The following is a 25342-nucleotide window of genomic DNA, read 5'->3' on the forward strand; positions in this document are numbered from 1 at the left end:
CAAGCATCTTTGCTTTTAATCATGGAAACTTTTCACTACTAAAAGGCCATGAGCAATGAAGATACAGTTTTAAGAATATGCATGATGTATTTAGCCCATAATTGAGAGACATTTTGTTATCATGTGTCTGATTCTCTGAGCTGTAAGCATTGAACTCAATCCTGACCCTATCAGACACAGCATACTTGCATATTGCAGAGAGAAAGCATAACTTGACCCAGGGGGTCAGTTGGAACTATCTTATAAATCCTAATTTCCTGAAATTGGATATAATAGAAGATGCTACAAAGGCCAGAAAACCAAACTCTCTTTCCCCTTTCTTCTATAGAGAAGCTTGGTATCTTTGAAAGAATTCAGGATTAGAGCAAAAGATTTGGCTTCCATGGAAACTGCCACAGTCCCTTTGCATGACTGTAGGCACATCATTCTGCTTGTCAGAGCTCTGATTCTTCTGTGAGATGCAGACACCATACTTCATGGTGAAGATCACCTATGCCAGCAAACAAGAAAGCAGTGTGTCATCTCTAAGGCATAGTACAAGTCAGTTTACCACATTTCCACTGTTTGTTAGCAGGCTAGATGTGACCTTTTCACCCTGATGGGGGCCACAGATGGACAGAACAGAGAAAACAAACGCAGATGCAGTACATTTAATTTGCAGCTCAGGGGTAGGCATTCCTGGCTTATGTTCCTCCCCATCTGACCATCAACTCCTGTGTCCTTCCTACCTCTTGCCCAGGATTTGAGCAATCATGTGTTCCAAAGATTCCAGTTGTTTTTTTTTTTTTTTTAAGATTTTATTTATTTATTTGAGATAGAGATCAAGAGCAGGGGACAGAGGAAGAAGCAACTCCCCACTGAGCAGGGAGACTGATGAGAGGCTTGATCCCAGGACCCCAGGATCATGACCTCAGCCAAAGGCAGATGCTTAACCAACTGAGCCACCCAGGTGCCCTCCAGTTGTCTTAAAACGACACTTCATTGCAGTGTTCATTGCCAACAAAAGCACTGGTTCTTAAGCATGAAACAGAGATAGATATTATATAAATATTATATAAAGAGATAACAGTGTGATGAGTGGTTTCTTCCAGGGGGAAAAAAAATGTGTGTGTGTGTGTGTGTGTGTGTGTGTGTGTATCTTCTTCCAATGTTTATTAATCCTATTTCTCTCCACTTTGATCTTGGGCTGATATGGGAGACACATGTGAATTAACAAACGACCCAAGAACTATAAATCCTTCTACTGCTGATAATAAGTAAACTAGGATTTTATGTAGCCATCAGATGTTGTCTGTGGGGCCTAATCCACCAGGGATGGAGAAAGCTCCATTAATTTGTATACGCTTTTTGTAAGTGATGAAAGCTTGAAGCTGAAAATAAAATCAATGGCTCGTTGTTAAAGAATCCTCTCTCTGCTGTTCCAGAGTGTGGGTCACTCTGCTCCTCCATTACCAAAGCCCCCTGCCTCTCCCAGTCTGCAATTCCAAGTCTGTAACTCGCCCATAAAAATTAATATGCAGCTGAAGTCTGACCTGCACATGGGATCGAAGCTGAGAGGCGTGAGCCTGTTTCCACAGTCTCTGAAATACATTCTTTAGGCAAATCACCCATTCCAAGGAAAGCAAAGCTGCCTCTGCTGTGAATATTTCATTCTGTTTTTCCTTGGACAATTGCTCTTCATGTAAACTTCTCATGGGCTATTTGATGGGGGGGGGGGTGTTATTCATAAACACCACAACAGCTTCTACAACAACAAAAAATCAGACTTTCAGAAGTGTGTGGGTTTTTTTTCCTCCATAAATATAAAAATACTGTCATGCGTAGCTCTAAAGAGTGAAAATAGATTTTGTGTATATACTATAAGCAGAGGAAGATGTTCTAAATTCCCTGCTTCTCCTCCCAAGCTTCCAGCCGTGTTTCTAACAGGGTCTGTAAGAGGAAAACCCTATGGATGTTTAAGAGGAGAACTGCCTTGTGTGAGTCATCTTGAGTCCTAACAAGCCGTAAAGAGTTTCTTGCAGACGTATACCAAAACCCCCAAACCATCCTCAGAAGGAAGACCTCCACCTTAGTGCGCAATTAGCAAAGTCCGCGCAATTAACAAGGTCCTCGCAATTAGCAAGGTCCTTTGCAATCCTTGTCTCCACTGGCTCAGGTGTGATGATTGTGCATTCAGGCTACACACGGCATGCTGGGGAAACACAGATTTGCATCCAGAAAACACCAGGCTCCAGTTACCTTTCCAATAGCTTTTCAAATGGTTTTACCACCTGTTGATTTGTTCTGAGACAAATAGACCCTTCTATATTCTATCTTCAAAAGCCTGAGAGAACATAAGACTGAGGATTCATTGCTGAAAACCCCTAGTAGGTAGGTTAAGCATCTGCCTTTGGTTCAGGTCATGATCCCCAGGGTCCTGAAATAGAGTCCTGCATCAGGCTTCTTGCTCACTAGGAAGCCTGCTTCTCTCTCTACCTGCCACTCCCCCTCCTTCTCTTTCCCTCTCTCTGACAAATAAATAAATAAAATCTTTTTAAAAATACAATGCACCCCTAGTTTTCTTCATTTGATATACAAAACAGTGCCATTTATGAATAAATTATAAATTCCTAAGACAATTTAAGATGAAATTTATGATAGGGTGATGCTCCCTTGACAGTGATGGAAGAATTACTGTGGAAAAGGGGGAGCCCCTCAAACAGGATTCTCAGAAGAATGAGCGAGAGTAAAAATTCTATGGAAAATGCCACTTTTTGGAGTTCTCAGTGAAATGGACTTTTCCATAAGATTGGTCAAATAACCCTGATGAAAAGGGCAAGGAAGCTAGGAAATATTGAAGTGAGGGAGAAAATTTCTATTTTTCTAAAGGATATGGAGTCTGCAGTGTGACAGAAGGGAAGAATGTAAATCTGATTCTGGGTAACATCTCTATAAAGCATTTTACTGGAATTTTTCAAGTTCCTGGATTTATAGGATGTTTCCTTATTTTTTCTTTGGAAAAAAAGGATCCTGAGAAAAAAATTTTTTTATCATTTTGGATCAATTGAAAATAGGTTAAATGACCTATTTCTTCTTTAAGAGTGGGGCAAAATATCATAGCTTTGCAGATATGAGCACAAATGAGACATCTGAGGAGCCTATGCATCTGTTGGGATGCCTTCAATGAAGAGAGAGCCATGATGGTCTGAGGCTCTAATGTTGCTACTTACAACTGAATAAAGTTAGGAAAAGTAGAAAAATATCTCTGTGCTCTACTTTTTCTATCCATTAAGAACATAAGGAAACCAATCCCAGCAATGGTGATGCAGAGTATAATTTATCATCAGCATTATTAGGTCATAGGTTTGCCTAAATCCAACAAACTTCAAAGATAGCAATGAAACCTTCTCAGTGAAAGAAAACCATTTGGCGGGGGGGTGAGTTACTCAATTCCTAATAAACAACATCTTCTCTATAGTAGTCAGCCAATTCCATTCATGAGTGTATAGGGAGGACCTCTAAACCAGGGAGTCCTTCATCAAAACTTAAAAGACTTTGCCATAGTCGACACTCTCAGAATGAGACCCATTATTTGTGGAGAACAGATGCCCTTAATCACTCGAACAACTAGGTTAATATCATAAGCTCCAACTATTTCCAGCTAATGGCAATCCATCATCAAGCTTTGGAGACCAGAATGGAAAAAAGCAGACTTACAATTTGCAGGGATGATTTAAGGCCTGGCATTTAGAACTTTATGTTTCCATTGCTCTTTTGATGTGCCTCTTGGCTCTTCCTTTTCATGAAGAAAGCTCTCCGCTATTCACTCCCAAAGAGTCTAAATGCCTGTGACTATGCACAAAACCCAAATAGAAATGTGTTCTGTTCAATATGGGTGATGAATCATCTTTTAAGGACTATCCGCTATGGTCCCTAAAAGGATGACAATAAGGATAGACACAAGGCAAAGGATCTCAGCTCCTCCAAATGGTGAGTGGTGGCTCTGTCTTCGTGATGGTAAATATCTGAACAAAAACTGTAAAGTCAATGAAATAGATAGATACTTGGATTTCACAAGTGACTAAATGGTCTGGAAAATTGATCCTTGGTTTCAGTTCTATATAACAACATGTAGACCCAAACAGGATCTAAATTTTGTCGACAGAAGCTGATAAACCAAAAATGTAGTAGATTATATTGGGATAGAGAAGTTGATTGACATGGAATGGCTTCCATGCCTTACCTCAGAGAATGTCCAGAGTGATGAATCCTTAGAAATGATATGTGTAACTCCTTCCATTGCAGGAAAAAGTACCAGAGCCAGAGAAGTCCTTCTCCCTGTGACAGAGCTGGTCAGTTGTTGTTCCACGACTGGAACCCAGACCTTTGGACAGGCCCAGGGTACCCTTCTTCCACCTCCAAGGTAAGTATGGTCTGTCACTTACCAACTGCCCAAGCAACCACTGCTATGTTTCGGTGTCACTTTGATAACCCTTAGACAGGTGAATTCAGAGGCCAATACTGAATGGTCAGTGCTTAGTATAGTACAGGGCAGCCTATCCTGGATGAGCTACTGGATTTAGTTGAATTGAATTGAATTGAACCAGACAACAGTAGCAACAAGAAAACAGCAATGGTAACAGCACACATCTACACAATGCCTAAAATGATCAAAGCATTATTCTAAGTGCTTTATGTCATATGACATTATATTCAGGAGCTCATGCTAACTGTAACTTCCGACACCAGTGCCAGATGGAGTCCAAACCATCATGGACACTAGAAGTTTATCTCTACTCATTATTGGGATGATGGCAAATGTATTGCATGCTCTCAGATCTCGGCTATGAAAAAGAACACCCTTGACCTGAGCCTGACCATTGCCACCACGCAACAAGGCCAAGCAACTTGGACCAGGCTGGCTTGGTGGAAGACCAACCATGGTAGAAGACCAACTATGTACCATGTTTGCAAAATTACTTGGAATAGAAGCCAGCCTTTTCTTAATATAAATTTAAATATATGTGTATATATATTTAAATTTAAATATATATAAAATATATTTAAATTTATAAATTATATAAAATTTATTATGAATTATATGAAATTTATATAAATAAATTTTATATATATTTAAATTTAAATATGTATACTTAAATTTAAATTTATTTATTTATTTATTTATTTAGGTCAATGAGGAAGCTCCCTAATTTGGCAAAGCCCAGCAGGCTATTAGGAGGCCTTGGGGAGCCCTATGGGGCGTTTACAGTTTGATGGTTGTTATGGACAGAATATTTGTACCATCCCCAAAAACCATATGTTGAAGCCCTAACACCCCCAGTGCAGGTAGCTGTGTTTGGCTCTGAGGCCTCTAGGGAAGTACCTAATGTCAAATGAGGTAATAATGGTAGGGCCCTTATTGAATAGGATTAGTGTCTTCATAAGAAAAGACACCAGAGAGCTCACCTTGCCCACCCTCACTTGACCACAGCCAGAGGAAAGGCCAGGAGGCAACACAGTGAGTTGCCCGCTATCTACAAGCCGGGAAGAGGCTCTCACCAGAATCACATTTCTCAGCACCTTGATCATGGACTTCTAGTCTCCAGAACAGAATAAATAAATACCTACCGCTTAAGACACCCAGTCTGAGGCATTTTGTTCTGGCCACCGGAGCTGACTGATACCAGGGATTTGGGTTTTGTTTGTCATTCAGAGAAGGGGAGCAGAGCAAGGAAGTTTCTCCCTAGCATGCTGCCTGCCTGCATCCCCAACCCCATGTTTTGTGCAAAGTCACACAGAGGCCAGCAGGATGAAGATACCAAATGCCAGAGTGGCTCCCAGCCAGAAAGGCCAGATTAGGCTTGTATCTTTCTCTTGGCCCCACACTCCTCTACCACTGACTACTACACCAATCCCTGCCTTGTGGTGTTGGCTGTGTGGACCATATCACAGAATACCTGCATGGCCCTCAGCACAAAGCCTGGCGATTGCTGTTGGCATTTAGGAGTGGAGACTATGAATGTTTGGATAAAGAAAGAAAATCTTTGACCCAATCTTGAGACTGAATGCAGGCCCTGCCTCCCCACCACCCTCTCCATAAGCAAGTAATTCTCTGCCTTGAGCCTCAATTCTTCAGCTGTGAATTAATCATGTCATCTATCTCCTGGGACTCTGGGAACACGGCGCCACTTCCTGGCTTCTTGAGATGAATGTGATCACTGAGGTGAGAAGAGTCTTTGCACATAAGGTGCCCAGTCTGGAGCCTATGTCCTATGTGTGGGGCTCTGGAAGGAGTTGTGAGGGAAGGTCTAAGATCTCCTGGGCCCTGAGAGAGGCTTGACTCTGAGGCCTCTGCTGGGCAAAGCAGGCAGTGGCTCTGCATCTCCACTCATGGCATGAACTTGTGGACCAGAGCTCTGGGCTGAGACTCTGAGGACTCAACCCTCGAGACCTGTGACCTGGGCAAGTCACTACCCGCTCTAAGCCTCACCAACTTCACCTTTAAAGGGAGAGAGCAGGATTGTTTCCCAGGGCTCTGCTATCCTGTGATTGTAAATAGTTCCTTCTCTCTTATTCACAAAATGTGAACATAGGGCAATTTTATTCCATGCGCTTGGTCAGAATGATTTGTATTCCACAGCCAAAGTCCCTGACAGCAAGGTTGATGTGTGTTTGGATTGCAGTAACCAAGTGTTTTATATTTTATAAAAGCCAAATTAATGATGAAAACTCACTAACGGTATTTTTCCTCTTCTCAATTCAAAGAAAATTGGATCCTTCATGTGTGTCAGAGTTGGTAGCTCACTGCCATTAGGAAGGAGGGGTTATTTGAGATCCAGGGAAAGTGTTATGATCTGGGGAAATTTCTAGTACAAGGGATCAGAAGACCGCACTTCTGAAGCAGCATGTAATGCACCTCGGCTAGCTTCCTCAGGCTGCTATCTTCCTCCAAGTGGGTCTGCCAAATCCAGAAAAGACCACTAAGGTCCCACAGTGAGGAGCTGGGTCTCTGGAGAAAACTGGCTCCTGGCAGGGAATGCTGTGGTGTCCACACAGACATCCGGCAAGTGGGCGAATGGCCCCTACTGCTGGGTTGCTTTCATCAAGTCACGAGACCGCCTCCCTCTCAGCAAAGCACCTGAAACTTTGGTAGGAATATGGTAGGAATAAACTCTCTGAGCTTTGATGGAAGCTTCCCAAACTGTGAGAAGTGGAGGGAGAGGCATAAAAGGTCTAGAGTAGACATCTCAAATCCACACCGTAATCCATGGAGAAATACTCATTCACTGGAGACAGTGAGATCACATCTCTCCCAACAGGAAAACATTCCCAGTGTACCAGGAAAGGGAAAAGGGAGGTCTTGACATAAACTCAACCACTGAATCCTGTATTGTGTGTATTCTTTGTCCTTCTGTCTATATATAGATTAGTAATCTTCTATCATCTGTCTATCTTCCTATCATCTATGTATCTGTTGAAGTTGTGCTCGCCTCCAGCCAACCTAACAGTCTTTAAGATTTAGCAAAAGATCTTAGCCTACATGACTGATTAATGAAAACTTTCGTTGTAGATCTATAAATCATGCATTCTTTTCTAGAAAGAACAGAACAGCTCTGTACATTGCGGGATTCTCTTGCACAACCTTTCCCAGGCACCAAGGACCAGACTTTCTTGCCCACCTTCCGAGCATAGAGATAACTCTGTAGCTAACATCATCCTCTTTTTACATAATCAAGAAATGCCATTGACCACTGTAAACCCTTAACTCATTAAACCCCTTTAAAAATCTCTGGGCCAGGCAGAAACCTTGGAGTTGGCTTTTGGACAAGAGTCTGCCTGTTCCCCCGGGAGGCAGCCTCCTGAATAAAACTCAAATTCCTTTTCAATGAAAATTTGTCTCTTGTGTATTGAACTTTTGAGCAATGAACAGCAGAACTTGGGTTTTGGTAACACAATTATCTATCATCAGTCCTCTATCTACCAACTTAATTCCAAAAGAATAGGCACCAAAATGTTAATGCACCTATCTCTAAGAGGTGAAATTATGGGTCATTTTTCATTCATTCAGTCTAACTCAGTCTTCCAATTGCTGGGACCTCAGCAGCAACAAAAGATATGAAATCCTGACCTTCACACAGTTTGCAAACTGATGAGCAATTTCATTCAACCCATTTATTTATTTGTTTGTTTTTTTGCATTTAAAAAAAATTTTTAGAGTGAACATGTATTATTTTGTGGCCAGCAAAAATCATAAGAAAGTATAAGAAAAATAAGAGTGAAAAGTCTTTGCTTATAATTCTTGTGTTTTTGTTTTATTGGTGACCAAGTACTTATCTTTCTTTCCAGCCCTTGTTTATAAAATCAGAGCTTTAAAAGTTAAACAGATATAAATTCAAATTCCTGCCCTGCTATGAGGCAGACTACCTAATCTCCAAACCTTGACATCCTCATCTCAAATGAGGTTGTGGTGTGAATCTGATGATCCCCACAAAGGACCACAGAAATGTGAGTGTGAACAAAATGCTCAGCAATGGCTAGCGTTGTGCCTCCTGACTTTCTAGGGAACAGGTGCAGCTTTTCAATCACTTATGACAATGTCATGTGTGGGGCAAGTTGAACAACTGAAACAAGGAAACCTTGATTTTTATCCTAACTCCACTAATTTCAAGCTGTATGGTCCCCTAACCACCACCTTCCCTGAGTCGATTTTCTCACCTCTCAAAGGACAAAAATGAAAATATCTTCCTACACTAATGTTAGGGCGACAAACAAGATGATGAAGATGCTTTGAGAACTGCATTGTCAACTGCAGTGAGTTGCGTCAAGTACATGTTCAACGGTATTGCCAACCACACTCTCTGCCAAACCAAAATTCCCACCTTCTGATAAGATTCTGGTAGGAGAAGACAGGAAAGGACTCCAGTGAATAGCAAACTCTTGCCTTGTCCCTGTCCTGGAAGCAAGTGAGCTCTTCCTCACGTTTTATCCTTCTGAGAGTTATCTGTTCTTCTCCAAGTGTTCGTAGTGTTCCCAGTCATCATGGGAAGACCACCAAACATCCTTCTCATGAGAAGACAGTTCCAGGTCAGATGTATCTTCCAAGCTCATATCAACCTGTCCAAATGACTATTCATATCCCAGAAGAAACACATCTCCATGTCACCAGACTTAAACCTGCATCCTTTCTCACCCAGGGGCACCATCCATGGTCCAACAATTGCCTTGGGCAGAAATGGAGTCTTCTTCAACCCTGTCTTCTCATTCACTCAACAATTAGTCCCAAGCCCTTTGCTTCAGTCTCCAAAATACTCTCTGCCTTCCCTTGTCCCCCAGCCCCCACGATGATATAGGCCTTCCTTTCTTCTCCCCTGGATGAATGAAACAGCACCCTAACTGCTCTCTGTCTCCATGCTGCCTACTACGTAAAACTGGTCATGACATCTGCCATCAAGAGGAAACATCAGGGCCCCAGTTGCCCTACCACACCATTCAGAACCCTTTATGCAACTCTGCCTTTCCCACTGGCCTCATCTTTCTCTTTTCTTTGCAGTTCCTCCAATGCTCTCTCCTTTCCCTGGGCTTTTGCAAATGTTACTGCTGCCTGAGCACACTTTTCCCATCCTCGGCTGAACTCTTGAGCTCAGATTTTAATTGAGCTCAATTCTGTAGGGTGCCTCCCCTCTGGGAAATGCTTATGGACCCGGGGCTATAATTTTATTTTGAAATGTGCCTGGCACCTGTGTTCATCACTGTCACAGAAACCACCATACCACACTCTTGTTTCAATATCTCCTCTGGGAGGGGACCATTGTCCTATTGTATTTTATAATTGTGACACTCAACACCATGCTTGCCCCATTAAGAAGCCGGAACTTCAGGATTCCTGGGTGGCTCAGTCCATTAAGCATTTTCCTTTAGCTCAGGTCATGATCCCAGGGTGCTAGGATGGAGTCCTGAATTAGGCTCTTTGCTCTGCAAAAAGCCTGATTCTCCCTCTGCCTGCTGTTCCCCCTGCTTGTGTACACATGCTCTCTCTCTGACAAATAAATACAATCTTAAAAAAAAAAAAGCAGCCAGTGTTCATAAATGTCTGTTCAACAAATAAGTGAGTAACGGTGAACACATGCCATGGGATTTGGCTTCTCTTTTTTTTCCCCTACAGTTTTACGGCTCAGAGAGCTCGTCTGTTCGCCAAGCAGAGTAGAGTCACCCCTCCATGGCCAGTGCTTCTGCTTACTCTTCTGAGTTGTTCCAGGAGTAGCATTTAGCCTCAGATGGAGGAAGGTTAAAAAAAAAAAAAAAAAAAAAAAAAACATTTTGATCCTGGAAAACATCAGCAACAACTCGTGGTAGAAGTTTATAACTGTGTTAAGGTGCTACTCGGTTGCCAGGATTTGGGAAAGAAATGATTCAACAAAGGCACCAAACGAGGCGTGGTGTGAGGAGAGGCATGTCATGCCTGGAACGCTGCTGGGCAGGAGAAGGCCCAGAGCAGTGGCAGCTCCCAGAGGACGCTCCTCCTGACCTGAGAGAGAAGGCTTGGCTTTAAATCAAAAGGACGTCCTGATGAGACGGGGTAAGTCACACAGATGGGGGAGGGCTGGTCAGAGAAGAACAAAAAACAATCCAGATCAGTTCATCCAGGACAAGGGAGTTGGAGATGGGCAGAGAGGTAGGAGTTAATGAGACTCAGGGACTGGTCTGTGTCCGAAAGGCTAACGGGAGGCAGTGTGTTTAGGACAGACCCCCTGAAGGGGTTCAAGGGATCCATCTTGCTGAAACAAGCACAGGACTCCTTAATTTGACTGACTCTTTAATCCATTCTATAAAACCAAAGGACATAGTGAGTGAGAGTCATCATTACTCCTGAGAAGGCAACATGGAAGACATGATAGGTGAGATCACTTGTCATTTCCTTCCGAATACAAGTAGGAGGAGCACAGACAGATGGAGGTCAAGGCTGTGTGCTCCCCGGCTCCACAGGTGACTAGCTGTGGATCTTGGGCAAGTGGCTCGATCCCTCCAGCCTGTTTCCTCATCCCTGAACTGGCACGGCTTATTCACCATTCCAATAACATTTGTAGTGGGAAGGTGTATTGCCTGGTGGGAGCCTATTTTCTAGACTCATCTATACGTGTGTATGAAAACTGTATAGATGTGTTGAAAAGACAAATGTATATTTATGATTTTGGCAAAAATCTCCAAGCATTATAAAACCAGCATTTAGCTAACTGTATGAGAGAGAAAGAGCAAGAAAAATATGGAGGAGTACAAAGGAAAGATGGGCTGGGATGGAAATAGGGAGGGACACTTTGGGCCAGGGTGGAGAGATGGAGGGAGTAGCAGGACTAGTCTAAAGACCTGTGTCCCCAGCCCATTAGAGCTTCCAGGTGCTGTGGTCAGCAGGAAAGAATGGTCCGTTGCCAACCAACTTGGTATTATTCTCCTGCACCATTAAACTAGCATCCCCCCTACCCCGTCCCCGCCAAGTCCACAGCAACACCAGCGGCTAACTTCAGAAGTGGTCAATACGTAGAGCAGATCAGAAAGGCAATCAAGGAAATCCTAGCACTTTTGTTCACACCTCAGAACCAACACCAAAGTGAGGCCTGGAGAGGAAGTTGGAGACTCCAAGGCTGTTTATTTCTAGTCCAATGGTCCTCTCCTTTTTCAGTCTATCCCTTCTTACAAACGTAGATCCTAACCCAGAGGGTCATTAACAATGCTTAGCGCCTACTATATGAGCAGAGATAATAACCCAAAGATCCTGGCTCAATTTCAACCCAGTTCATTGCAATCTGCTCACCAAGGCCATTTCTTGCAAAGACACTCATTAGAGCAACTAAAGGACTCCTTCCAACCTCCAAGGAAAAGTAACCCTTCTCTCTGGGGTCTTGGCCAGATGCCAGTTCAGGTCAGTTCAATTCCACCCAGCAGGACAAGAGCTTTTGCAGGAGATTGGGAAGTGGGTGGCTTCATGTTTCATAGGTCATAGGTTCAAATCCTGTTGAGGGGCTGCTTTCAATAAGACCTCTGTTAATGGTCAGGGGATGGGGAATGAACCTGGGAGCATTTTCCTCACTCTCTTTTTTTTGGCCTCACCAACTGTCTCATGGGGAAAATTATATAAGCCCAGTGCCCAGAGCCAAGTTCGCCCTCTCCCATCCCATAAGGTATCTGGCTCCATTTCCAAGAATTGCACTAGAATCCCTCAGGTGCCCAAGGAGAAAAAATGGACCTTCATTTCCTATTCCTATGATTTATGCAACAATATAAATTACTAGGATTCAATAAAGCAGAGTCATATAACAAGTACATTAAATTCAGGTGCTCAATACGTGAAATGATATAAAACGCTGATCAACACATTTTGACGTGGTAGTCAATGCCTGACAATGTGTGATCCCTTGTATGCATTTACACACCTGTGTATGGAGGAAGAGAATCCTACCACAAAATATCACACGGTGATTGTTGTTCATATCAAATGCTTATTAGGGGCTAGGCACTGGGTTGGGTTCTCAACATGAGTCATCCCGTTTGTCCCTCACAACATCCCTTTAAAGTCATCATTAATAAGATCACCGTAAATTAGTTGATTCAACTTCCTGGGTTCATACAGCCATTAAATAGTGATGCCTATATTCCCACCCCAAGCATCTGGGGTCAGAGTCTACACTCTAAATCACTATGTACTCTTTCTTTCAAAATACAGAGGTTGAGGGGTGCCTGGTTGACTCAGTCTGTTAAGCGTCCGACTCTTGATTTCAGCTCAGGTCGTGATCTCAGGGTTGTAAGATCAAGCCCCAACTTGGGCTCCTGCTGGGCATGAAACCTGCCTAAATTTCCCTCTGTCCCTCTCCTTCTTTTCCTCCTCCCGCCCCCACACATGTTCTTATTCTCTCGAAAAAAAAAAAAAAAAATCACAGAGGTTGACAATAGCAGTCCCTGAAATTGGGGATCCTTATTATGTTCCCATTTATGTGTTTCTAAGTTGTCCACATTCTCTATAATAATAAGTGTATATTACATTTCTAATTAGGAAGAGATGGTATTTTTACATCTTCCCTGTTTTACATGGTCTGCATTGCAGACAAAGCAAAAAATATCACCCTTCCAAGGAGTCTTTTAAATAAGCCTCTTTGGGGCGCCTGGGTGGCTCAGTGGGTTAAGCCGCTGCCTTCGGCTCAGGTCATGATCTCAGGGTCCTGGGATCGAGCCCCGCATCGGGCTCTCTGCTCGGCAGGGAGCCTGCTTCCTCCTCTCTCTCTGCCTGCTTGTGATCTCTCTCTGTCAAATAAATAAATAAAATCTTTAAAAAATAAATAAATAAATAAATAAATAAATAAATAAGCCTCTTTCTGGAGTTTCTAGGATGAGGGAAAAGTATGAGAATAAGGCGATTTGGGCAAGCATCTCCCTGAGAGGCCATCTCTGTATAAGCCTTCTCTCACTCCTTCTTAAGCACTGTATTTTCTCTCCCTCCCCCAAATAACAGGGCCTCTTGACCCATAGACCCCCAGACCAAAGAAGACACAAGAAATGAAGGGGCAAGAAGTCAGGTCTGAATGCCCAATTCGTGCATACTTCCCGAGGATGAGGCTGGCCTCTGGGTACAGCAACTGTAAAGGCCTCTGAAACTTGGCCACATTTTGATAGCCCAAGATAATTCCCTATCTAAACGGTAAGAAATACGGCCTTTAGATCAATACGGGGTGAATTAGTAGTCAACAGCAATCAAGTACGACAGAGAAAATATGATTTATTTCTTACAAGGGCTAAGATCTCCAGCAGTTTATTGAGAAGCGTTTGAAGATTGGGGAACTGAGCTGGGAGGAATGCTTTAATTTAATCGACAAGTGGGTTTGTGGAGGAAGGCACAGACACTCGAAGGCTTTGGAGACTTTATCTTCTCTCTTTTTTTATTTTTTGCTGCGGCGGCGGTAACCTTATGACTGCACTTCCTCGTGCAGCTGTTTCTGAAGCCCTGAGATCAGTCCCAGGCAGGCAAAGCAGCGAGCTTACACCTTACTGCATGAAAATGAAGTTTCCAGCTCAGTGTACTGGACGGTCATTAATCTAATTAACAATTACTCAGTAGCAACGAAGTTAAGAATGTCACATCTCATGGCATACTTTTAATTTCAGATGCGCTTCTGAATGTGATTTTTCCTGACATTTAACTGCCTCGCCGTATGGCTTTCTTCTCGCAGAGAAATACAATTTATTCATCAAGGAGGCAGTCTCGTTTTCCTTGGGTGCGGGAGATATAAACAAATGTGGATTACCTTAATATGAAAAGTGATGGCCCTCAGCGTCCGCCTGAATATGAATGTTGAGAGGGATGGAGAAATCATTTTCCTTGGTGGATTTGGCTATTAAGTTGGGACGGCGAAAGGCTTGGATCTAAGCCTCCATGACACTACACAGCATTTTTGTAAATAAAAACTGATTTTTAAATAGTTTTTAAACAGAGCTTACCGAATAAATTTCCCACTGAATATGTGTTCTTGTGCATGCATACGAGGGGATATGAAACCCAACATCCCCTCAACCCCACCCACTTCCCCACCATTTTGGCAATTTAGCGGTGGAAGGTGGATGGTCTCAGTCACAGCAAAAGTTCTCCGGCAAGGCTTTTGAGATGATAGATTTGGAAAAAGGATGTGAAAGTCCATATGCTTCCCTGCAGTGATTATCTTGCGTTCTGTGCCCTTCACATCAATGCCTGGAGGAGTCACTAAGTACAAACCTCAACTCTAATTCCTTTGGGTGCATCATCCCCAAAACGCTACCAGGTCATAAAATGTTTTCTCAGGACAGTGTGCCATTTTCTAGGGAGAGAAGGGTTTGGAGGTTGGAAAGGGAATCCAGAACTGACTTGGAGCACACAGGTGAAAGACGGACTGATCCCAAACCCGCCAGTGAAGGAGCCCCAAGCTCCGCTGCCCTAAGAGAGTTGAGCCCAACCGCATGTTGACCTAAGGGAAGTTATACAGATAGACTCCCCAATAACGGATAGCATATTCCAAGAAACCCTAAATGTTCTCCTAGCCCACGTAAAGATTAGTCCTTATACTGTGAATCTATAGAAAGAACAGACTGTCACTAAAACGGTTCAAGTTATGGCAAGTTACTCAGCATTCAAGTATCCCCAGATCGGGAGTTAACCCCCTGCGGGGGAGTTCTTCAGTGCCCTGATGTATTCCACCTGCGCACCTGCCAGGGAACCGGAAGCTATCTCCTGGGCACGAAGCTGAGAGCGGAGATCACTGGAACACACAAAAATTGCATGAAAGAACATTGTCTCCCTTTCAGTGAGATAGCAAGTGACTTTAAGATGAGTTAAATCTTGCAGTAGAGTCACTGAATGGATAAGCCGTAGAAACAAGATTCTAACCCAAGTGTGTCTGACTCGTGCTCGTCTTCCTTGTACTTTACCAGGCAGCATGCAATCAGCCTAAATTTTGCCTTGAGCGTCATCTTAACCGTTTCTGATCTCTATAGTTGTTTCAGTAATAGCTCAATTATCCAAAATATTTAGGAAATGGGGCATTCTGGTCAATTAAAAGTCTACCTAAGCAAATAAGAGTCTAATGAAAATAACCAGATTATCAACACTCGTTCATCGCCCAGCAGGTAGCTGTCCCTACTCCGCCATCATTACATACCCTATTTGCAGCCTGTATTTCCTTTGATCATAACAGTTAATGATTTTATCGTAATTGTCGATACATCTTGTCTTCCCTGTTCTATTGTAAGTTCAGTCCCATAGGACAGGGTCTCTCTTGCCACACTTCATCCGAAGTGCATGGCATACAGTAAGTATATGTATATGTATATGTGTAAGTCTGTGTACATGTACACATATATGTGCATTGTGCATGTATATTACAGGTATATGTATAACATATACATGCATGGATATTATGCACTGTGTAGTGTGTATAGTACATATTGTTACATAGTATAGAATATGAAAAATCATATGATAAATATATAACATGTTACATGCAATATAATAGATGAATAATATAAAGCATGTTTACCTCATTTTATATATAGTAATATATACTACATTAATATATGATATACTACATGGTATATTATAAGTCATATATTTTACATTATGCATCATGTATTATCTCTATAACATATTATACAGTATTATTGCCTTATAATTTTATTATATAATATACCATATTACACTATACTATTATTTATATGTATAGTAATACAGCATATATTATGTACTATAGGTATATAACATGCAGACATATATATATAAAATACGATGGAATGAATGAACAAAAGAGGACAGAGGGGCGCCTTGGTGGCTCAGTCGGTTAAGCATCGCCTTTGGCTCAGGTCATGATCTCAGGGTCCTGGGATGAAACCCCAATTCAGGCTTCCTGCTCAGCAGGGAGCCTGCTTCTCCCTCTCCCCCTCCCCCTACCCATGCTCGGTCTCCCTCTCTCTCTCTCTCTCTTGTGTGCTTTCTCTCTCTCTCTCAAATAAATAAATAAATTATATATATATATATATATATATATATATATATTTTTTTTTTTTTTTAAGAAAGCACAAGAGTCTGAGGTGGAAGCAGTGGAGAGCATTTTTCTGCACATGCACTGATATGAGGATGTTCCCAGACACAGTCGACACCAGGGTTTGGATTCAGATTCTAAGCGACTATACACTTGTGGACAAATCCCTTAGTCACCTGAAACCAGGTAAAACGAGGACAACTATGCTGTGAGTTAACATCTGTTGACACTTCCTACGTACCAGGCACAGTGCTAAGCACTTTGCACGTCCAAACTTAATTGACCTGCCAGTTACCCTATTAGTCAGGTACTATTCGCCCCATTTAGAGGTGAGGAATTTAAGGCAAAGTGATGGGAAGTAATGTGCTCAGTGAATAGAGAGCATTTCACCCAGCACCCAGCACATACGAAGCGCTCAGTAAATGCTAGCTAGCTAGGCTTTGCCTCCCCCTTTTAAGGATGACAATCTCTGGCTAACCACATGTGCTGTTAAAACTTGACAATATATTTATTTGCCTTATAAAGAATGGAAGAAGAAATCAGCTCGCATAGATTTTATTTCCAAACTATCTATAAATAATAAGTTAAGGAAAACTTGCCTTTCTTATTTAAAGGTCTAATTTAGATTCTTTATCAAAATGATTTAAAATGCCTTTCACTGGGAAACCATATTTCAAAGACTTTATTTATTAGACTTCTTCAAAGTGTGTTTTTAATGCACATTCTGACTTTTTGCCAAACCTCTTCTCTGAAACAGTAAAATTAGAGCTGCTCCCTCTTTAAATAAAGAGTTATATTTATTAGATTTTTACATATTGATACAGTACAATCTATCAAAATAAATCTGAGAATTGACACATAAATCTTCCACTCTCCCACCATTCTTTACATCCAGAGTCTTGACTGTCATTTCCCTCTGATAAACGTTCAGAGAAGTCTTGGGGCAAGGAACTTCTTTTCACAAGAATCAGACCTGCATCTTCAAGTGTAACTTTCCATCTCATCGCTGTGGCTGCACTTGGGGCCAGAGTGGCTGTGTGTGTTCTATCAGACACCGTAATTAAATGTAATTACCTTTTAAGCCTAAACAGCAGTGAACTCTACAAAATGCACAGGACTTGTAAGCCAAGTTCTAAACCAATGTTTCAACCTCTCGGGAGAACGCCAGAAGAAAGTCACCATTGTGTGTCTTTCCCTTTGAAACCTCTCTCCTTTTTTATTTAAATGAAAGACAATGACTTCAAAAGAAGATGCCTATTTCTCAAACACTGGCGGCAGATTCTGAGTCATTTCAAATAACGCACGTGTTGCAAAAAATCACCGGAGTGATTTTGGACGTGAGACTTTCTTTTCTAGAATTCAGTGATCTCTATGGTAATATGTAGCAGACACCAAACAGATACTCAGGGGCACTGATACCTCTCACATTTGATATCTGGGTTACCTCTTTGACAACAAAGCGATAAGAAATTCTGGTAAAAAGTAAGATCTCAGGCCACCCCTTTCCAAGATAGGAACATTTTAATCTTCAACATATTGAGGACTATAGATGTATGTGTTATATCTTCCTTTTCATAGGCCCATGAGATTGTCTGGAATGGGGCTCTAGGTGCACTTATCAAGTAATGACAAATTAAAAAATGACAACTTTTGTCATCTAATTGGACTCTCCATATTGAGGGATACAGACCCTCTGTATTGAGGGATATGAAGAGTCCATTTTTGCACCACACTGGTTATGGACTGAATGTTCATGTCCCCCTCCCCACTCAATGCTCATAGGTTGAAGCCTTACCCTGTGATGTGATAATATTTGGAGATGGGTTTTTTGAGCAGTACATAGGTCGAAATGAGATCCTGAAGCTGGGACCCTCATGATGAGATTAGTGAATGCCCTTAGAGGAAGAGAAAGAGAGAGGCATCTCTCTCTCTCTCCAGGTACATACACCAAAGAAAGACCATGGGGGGTGTGGGAGGCAGAGAGCTGGATGTGTGTAAATCAGGAAGAGTGATCTCACCTGACACCCAACCATCCAGGGACCCCAAACGTGAACTTCCGAGCCTCTAGAACTGTGAGAAATAATGTCTGTTGTTTAAGCCACTTGGTGTGTGGTATTTTGTTATAGCAACCCAAGCCAAGAACACCATTAAAATCAGTGTTCTTTGAAAAATGAAAATAAAGATGTGCCAGCACCCATGCTTTGATGAATGCCCACAGCCTCTTGCTCTCCTGGTCCCACAACCCCTCCCATCTTTCCACCTCTGCCATCTCCGAAAGTTGTGCTCTCCCAATGGCCATGTGATGGGGTCCAAACCCCTGAACACAGCATCCCATATTTTTTCTAATCGGTTCCTCCTGATTTCTCCAGCCGTCTCTCCAGGGGATTCACCCTCTAACTGACATGCCTCACCTTGGTCTGCCCACCATCTATTGTTATTTTATAGCTGAAAAGGATCCGGGGTTTCCACTGGTTCCAACCCTACCTATGCACCCTAACCTTGACTCCTCTTGATCCAAATGTTTGGTTGATGCAGATTCTACTGCAGATCTAGGGTGAAGTATGTCTTTCAGGCTGGGTACATATCATCTAATATAATCAGTTAGGAAGGAGGTAGACAGGAGGACCGGAGAGGGAAGGAGGAAAGAATAGAAGGAGGTGTGTTCCATCAGAGCCTCCTGCCCATCTCAACTGCTGTCTTCACTCATGTGCCCCTTAAGACATAGAGGGACTCTCTGAGCAAGAGACAACACCGGGGCCATCCAAGGCTTGAGCACGACTGAGTGATTCTTGCCATTTTGAGTAAAAGGAAATGAGGGAAGACTTAAAAGTTCTTATGAACCTACTATGTGCTTTACCTACTTTAACATACTCATTTTCCATTGCAACGCTGAAAGGCAGATTCAAAACAGAACACAAAGCAAAACCCTTCTTTTACAGGGAAGCAAAAGAAGGCCTGGAAGTCTTGGTCCCAAAAGAATTTAGACCAATATTTGAATCCAGACCTTCTTTGGTTCAATCAATTTTTTCTGTTGTTCTTTGTTTTTAGCAGGAGAAGCTACCATGAAAACCACCAGCCAGGCACTGAGGTTCCAGGAATGATAGGACATGATTCATGTCTTCTAGTGGCTTTGGGTTGGGAGAATGGGACACACCTGTAAACACTATAAAGCAACAAAGGATACACAGTATGCAGTAAACCGTCCCTATTGTTCACTTGTCTACACTGCCTGAGACACAAACATTTATTGAGCACCTACTAAATGCCAAGAACTATCTAGTGATTTTCCCTTATTTATAGACTTTACAGAACTCCCTGGGATCAGTATGACCAGTATTATATGCACTGTGCAGAAAGGTGTTTAAATAACACGTCCATGTTTCCTCAGCTGGTACAAAGAGGAAGGCTTAAACCACATTTCAGAAGCTCCTTCAAAAACAGACTCAACGTTAGAATGTTTGGTTCACAGATACTTTGTATATATATAATTTATTCACTGAGGCATAAATTCCTTTCAAGAGTCCTGTGGTCAGGGACTTGGGATGGAATTTAGATACACAAGATCTTAGACACATCCAGTGTCTCCAAGTTTTTTTACAGTTTTGTAGCACTGGCCATAAGGAGTGGAAGGACAAAGCCAGCCACCACGAGCCATGTCTATCCCACAGCAGCTGGGACAAATATCAACACTTTCTGCTTACCCAGTGCTGGGACTTGACAGTTGTATGCATCAGCCCTCTCCCCCCAAGAGCATTCCACTAGTCAGTCACATGGTCCAAGAGTTCCTATGAGAAAGACTTAGTGGATCTACACAAAATCTCTTTTAGCATAATTCTATCCTTCCAAAAAGAGTTCCAGAAAAGAGAGAGAGAAAGAGAGATCGTATTTGTACAAATCTCTGTCTGGAAGTCCTGAAAAGCAGTCAGAGCCAAACAACAAGAGAAGCAGCAACCCTCAGGAGGTAGGGACTTTGACATTGGAAGCCCTGTGAGAAGCCAACAAGGTCAGGGGGACAGAACCCAACAAGGAATGTTCACTCACTTGGCAAGGCAGTGCTGAGGGTCATGCCGTAGAAAGGTGAATGTCCAGATTCATGGAGAGAAAACAAGCCTCTGGGTGAGTACCTGGACTTGTATATTATTAATTTATTTAGTGCTTCTCATCTTTTTGCTACTTCTAAAGGCTGATAATTGTATGATTCTGGTATCTCAGTCAGATCTCTCTCTCTCTCATTTTCTTTCTCTCTCCCTCTCTCACTGTTAGGCAGTAGAATGGATTCTGTGCCAAAAGGCTATAATTAGCCTGATAATAACGTATTTCTAAAGTGTTGTTGTTTTGTTTTACCTTTACATTTTTTCTCCCTGTGATTGTTCTGTAAATTAATTTTTTACTCTGAAGTTCTATAGATACCATTACAGTAACTATTTCCCTGAGTGGATGATTTATAGCAGAGCAAACCGTGTCTTCCTTGATTCTGGAGAACAATCCTATCACTGTAGAAAGCATGCCTCAGACCATTTTCCTTGGGCTCTGGAGTCAACATGAGTGGCTTAACTCTGGACCTACCGGGATTTAAGAATTTCTGACATGGAGATCATTTATAAGCCTGATTTGAAGGGAGAAAAGGCTCACACTGTGCTCTTCACACACCATCCAGCACATACTGTGATCTGATGAGGAATCAGGGGTTTGCTTTCCATCTGGATGCTCCCCAGAGTTCTACAACACATTATACCAAGGAATTATCTTTAGCAAACTCTCTTCACTACTAAAGCAAGCCAGATTTCCAGAAGGAAAGTTGACCTTATCCTTAAAATATAGTTTTGAAACTGAATTTGCCCTCATGGTAGCCTGTAACATGGCCCCAAGGGGTCCCTGACAGTCTTGTGTCAATCTTTCTCTTGAGTATGTGTGGGACCTAGTGACTAACCTCTCATGAATAGCATGTGGCAAAGGCAATGTACAAACGTACTCATGGGGCTAGAGGTCAACACCATCTGTTCCTCACAAGTGGCTGGCCAGGGATTGGCGGCTTCATGTTGATCACAACATGGCAGCCCGCTTCCCGGAGAGAGAGCAAACCAAGCGAGAAAGATAATACATCAATGATGTGTCAAACTGCGCTTTCTGAAGGAAGCAACAAAGAATTTGTGGACCTAAACCTTACCTCAGCTCCAGTTTAATTAGGTTATCAGGAAATCCTTCCATTATTCAGGCCACATTTACTCTTCCAAGTTTACTTCAGAATCCATGGAATTTACTTGGTTCTACTGAAAAAGAAGAAAAGCCTCTAATCTGTAAAACTATTCTGGGCATTGAAGCAGCAGAGGTGACATTCTAGACTTGCATGTCTCTGCTCAGTAGACAAGGTCTTCTCTGCCCACATTGGTCAACAAAGGTTTTATACCCTGCACTTGTGTTCTTGGTTCATTTCAAGCTCTTCCCTGTTCACAAATACTGTCATTTCAAAGCCCCTGCAAATTGGTCCACAAAGCATGCCTCTGTTTTGCAGTAAAAAGGCCAGAAAAGGGTCAGTATCAGGCATATTAAAAAATCGTTTGATCACTTTGGTAATATGCACACATTCTTATTCTATTTCCCCTGTGAGTTATATAATAAAAAACTCCATTCTATAGAAGCCCCCTTCTTTCCCCCTTCATGTTTCTTCAACCAAAATAGAAACTCACAACTTATTGTTCCTTTTCATTCTTCTCTACTTCTTTAAGCTCTCTCCAAGAAAGGTCAAGTGCACACAGAATCTATTTCAAAGGCTTTAAAATCATATCTCAAAGGGCAATTCAGCCAATTATTATTTTAAAGTACACCCTTTCTTAGAGAAATATCAGTCTGTATAGAATTTCCTCTGAGAAATGCAAATGTAGGGGAAGACTTTTTCTCCAACCTTGAAACTTTTCGAATCGTTTGATTTATTTTTAAAAATTTTATTTTTTTAAATAATCTTACACCCAACATGGGGCTTGAACTTATAACCCTGAGATCAAGAGTCGCATGTTACTACCAACTGAGCCAGCCAGGCACCCCAAAACTTTTTGAGTCATTTTGAAATGAAGGGTAGACATATGGTTTGTGAATCCGGGGTTACTAGTCTTGGTTTGCAGTGGCTCACCTGAATTCGGTGAACTTGAACTTCCATAGGGGCAGCCACTTTGTTCAGATATGGTCATGTGTGAGCCTCAGACTCAGGATTTCTGTGGTTGACTCCTTCTAGATTAGTTTAGGACCCCCATTTGGCCAGCTCAGGAAGTAAATTCAGAAATACAATACTTCGGCTTCGAGCAGAGAGAGGGTATTTTTCTAAGGATGGATCCTTGCATAAAGAGACCTGAAATGGACCCAGAATTAGCATCTATGGTGATATGCTAATGTCGCTGACAAATAAGACAAGTCATATTTGGGTGATACGCTGAAATACTCCCTTGGTCATCTTTCTCATGAAAATGCACACACTGGCTGATTATGTCATCATCCTTATTGTATTTTTTACCTGCAGCTTACTAGCTTTAAACCATCTAAAAGGAGCCCCCAAATTATAATATAAACAACTGAGCATAAGTGCTCAAGCTACTTAAAGTGTGTGAGCCTAATACCTACCAGTGACTTCAAGGAATAACTGAAGCAAAGATACTAGAAGAGGACTTACTATTTTTTCATAATGGGATGGACTAAATTACCCATTATGTAGGAATCACACATAAAAGCCTTCCTCTACATCAAGTGATAGATCAAAGGAAGGGAAGATGAGTGGTCTACAGGCATGAACCACACCTCCCGAATTCTGAGACTAGGAGTGAGCAGTCTGCATTTTAACTACCTCTCCTTGACATGAAACAGTCTTCATGTGTCTCCCACTGAGGAAAGTCAGGTAGGCACAGCTACAAAGATTTTCTTCCTTTGCCCCCCTCCCTTCCCTTTCCTTTACAGTTCCATCGGAAGGATGACAGGTCCCTGACTGGGCTCAGGTGAATCTAATTTAAAATCTGGACTTGGCGCATCCCTCCCATCTGAGCCTTGCAGGGAGGGCATCTGTCAGCCTCCCAGCGTGGGTCCCTGGCATATTTACGGTTTCAGTGACGGCCTGCTCATTCCCAACGCAGCTGCAAGTGCTCCCTTGTCCCACCCCCATCTGCATGGAAAACTACCCAACCAGATATTCTGACTTCCAGTGACAGATGAAAGCACGCTGTGTCCTCTTGTCATCGTACTGCCTTCATCCCCTCATTTTCAAGAGTACTGAGGGGCCATCGTCAATATTCTAAAGAAGCCATTCATTCATTCCCTAACTCATTCTACAGACTTGACCAAGGGTCTCCTATGGGCCAGTCATGCTCCTGGTCACTGAAACACAATCACAAACATGCTACCCTATCCGTGACCTCATGGAGTTCACTTTTCTCATGCCTTCCATATGGGTAGCTTTTTGGCCTGTGTTTATTAATTTCTGAGAAGTGGATGCAAAATGACAACCAGGTCTCTGCTGAGGAAATATTTTGCTGAGGATTTCTTTTGCAGGTTCTCAATCCCTAACCTACTACAGGACTTGCCCTGGGTACACACATCACCCCTGACATGGAAAGTTGAACCATCAGGGCCCCTGAACTAAAAGCTAAGAGAGGCATCTGGCACATCACCCATTGGGCACTTCTTCAAGGCCCAGTTACATGTCAGCCCAAGGCCTGTGACTCTGGACACACAGCGATGAACCAGTCCCATAGGCTCTGGTTCTCAGAGGACTGACAGTCTAGGAGGTAGAGGAATGGAGAGAACAAATAAACAATTAAAAAACCTTCTTAGGAGGCACCTGAGTGGCTCAGTGCATTAAACATCGGACTCTCGATTTCCACTCAGGTCATGATCTCAGGGTCATGGGATCGAGCTCCATGTTGGGCTCTGCACTCAGCGGGAAGTCTGCTTGTCCTTCTCTCTTTGCTCCTTCCCACTTGCACTCGCTCTCTCTCTCTCTCTCTCTCAAATAAATAAATAAAAACCTAAAAAACAGTAATGACCAAAAAAAATTCCTAGATGAAGTTTGTGCAGGTAACAATAAATGTTGTTAAAATAATGAAGAAAGGAAAAGAAGTTTGGGAGCTGGGCCCAGCTCTTTACCCCTTTGCCCTCAGTTTCCTCATATAAAAAATGGGCATGATTCTGGATGCTCCGCTAGGTACCTTCCCTTGCACCTAGAATACATGGCCCAGTCTGTACCAACAGCCCAACTCTACTCGCCTACTTCTTTTCTTCACCTTCGCCGAACGCTCCAACCTGTCCATGTGTGACCACTCGATCCCAGCCAGGAATATACACATGACCTCTCACTTTTGAGAAGAACTTAGAAGTTACCAAGAGCTTTTTCACACTTCATACGCATAAAGATCTGGTCAGATGTTGTTCTTCCCCTTTTATGGATTAAAAACATTCAGAGCTCAGGGAAGTGAAAGAATTTGATGAAGATTGGAGAAGAAGAAATAAGAAATTACGCTGAATTTATTTTTTTTAAAGATTTTATTTATTTATTTGACAGAGATCAGTAGGCAGAGAGGCAGGCAGAGAGAGAGGGGGAAGCGGGCTCCCTGCTGAGCAGAGAGCCAATGTGGGGCTCGATCCCAGGACCCTGGGATCATGACCTGAGCCGAAGGCAGAGGCTTTAACCCATTGAGCCACCCAGGTGCCCCGAAATTAAGCTGAATTTAAAACGAAAACTTTTACCTCCAAATTCCACACTTGCATAGATTGCTGATCTGGACAGAGCTGAGGAGGAAGGATGCCAGAACCCTGGTGCTTAGTCCCTGGGTGACAGT

This window comes from Lutra lutra, chromosome 7, assembly GCF_902655055.1.
Source record: "Lutra lutra chromosome 7, mLutLut1.2, whole genome shotgun sequence".
In the NCBI taxonomy this organism is placed as follows: domain Eukaryota; kingdom Metazoa; phylum Chordata; class Mammalia; order Carnivora; family Mustelidae; genus Lutra; species Lutra lutra.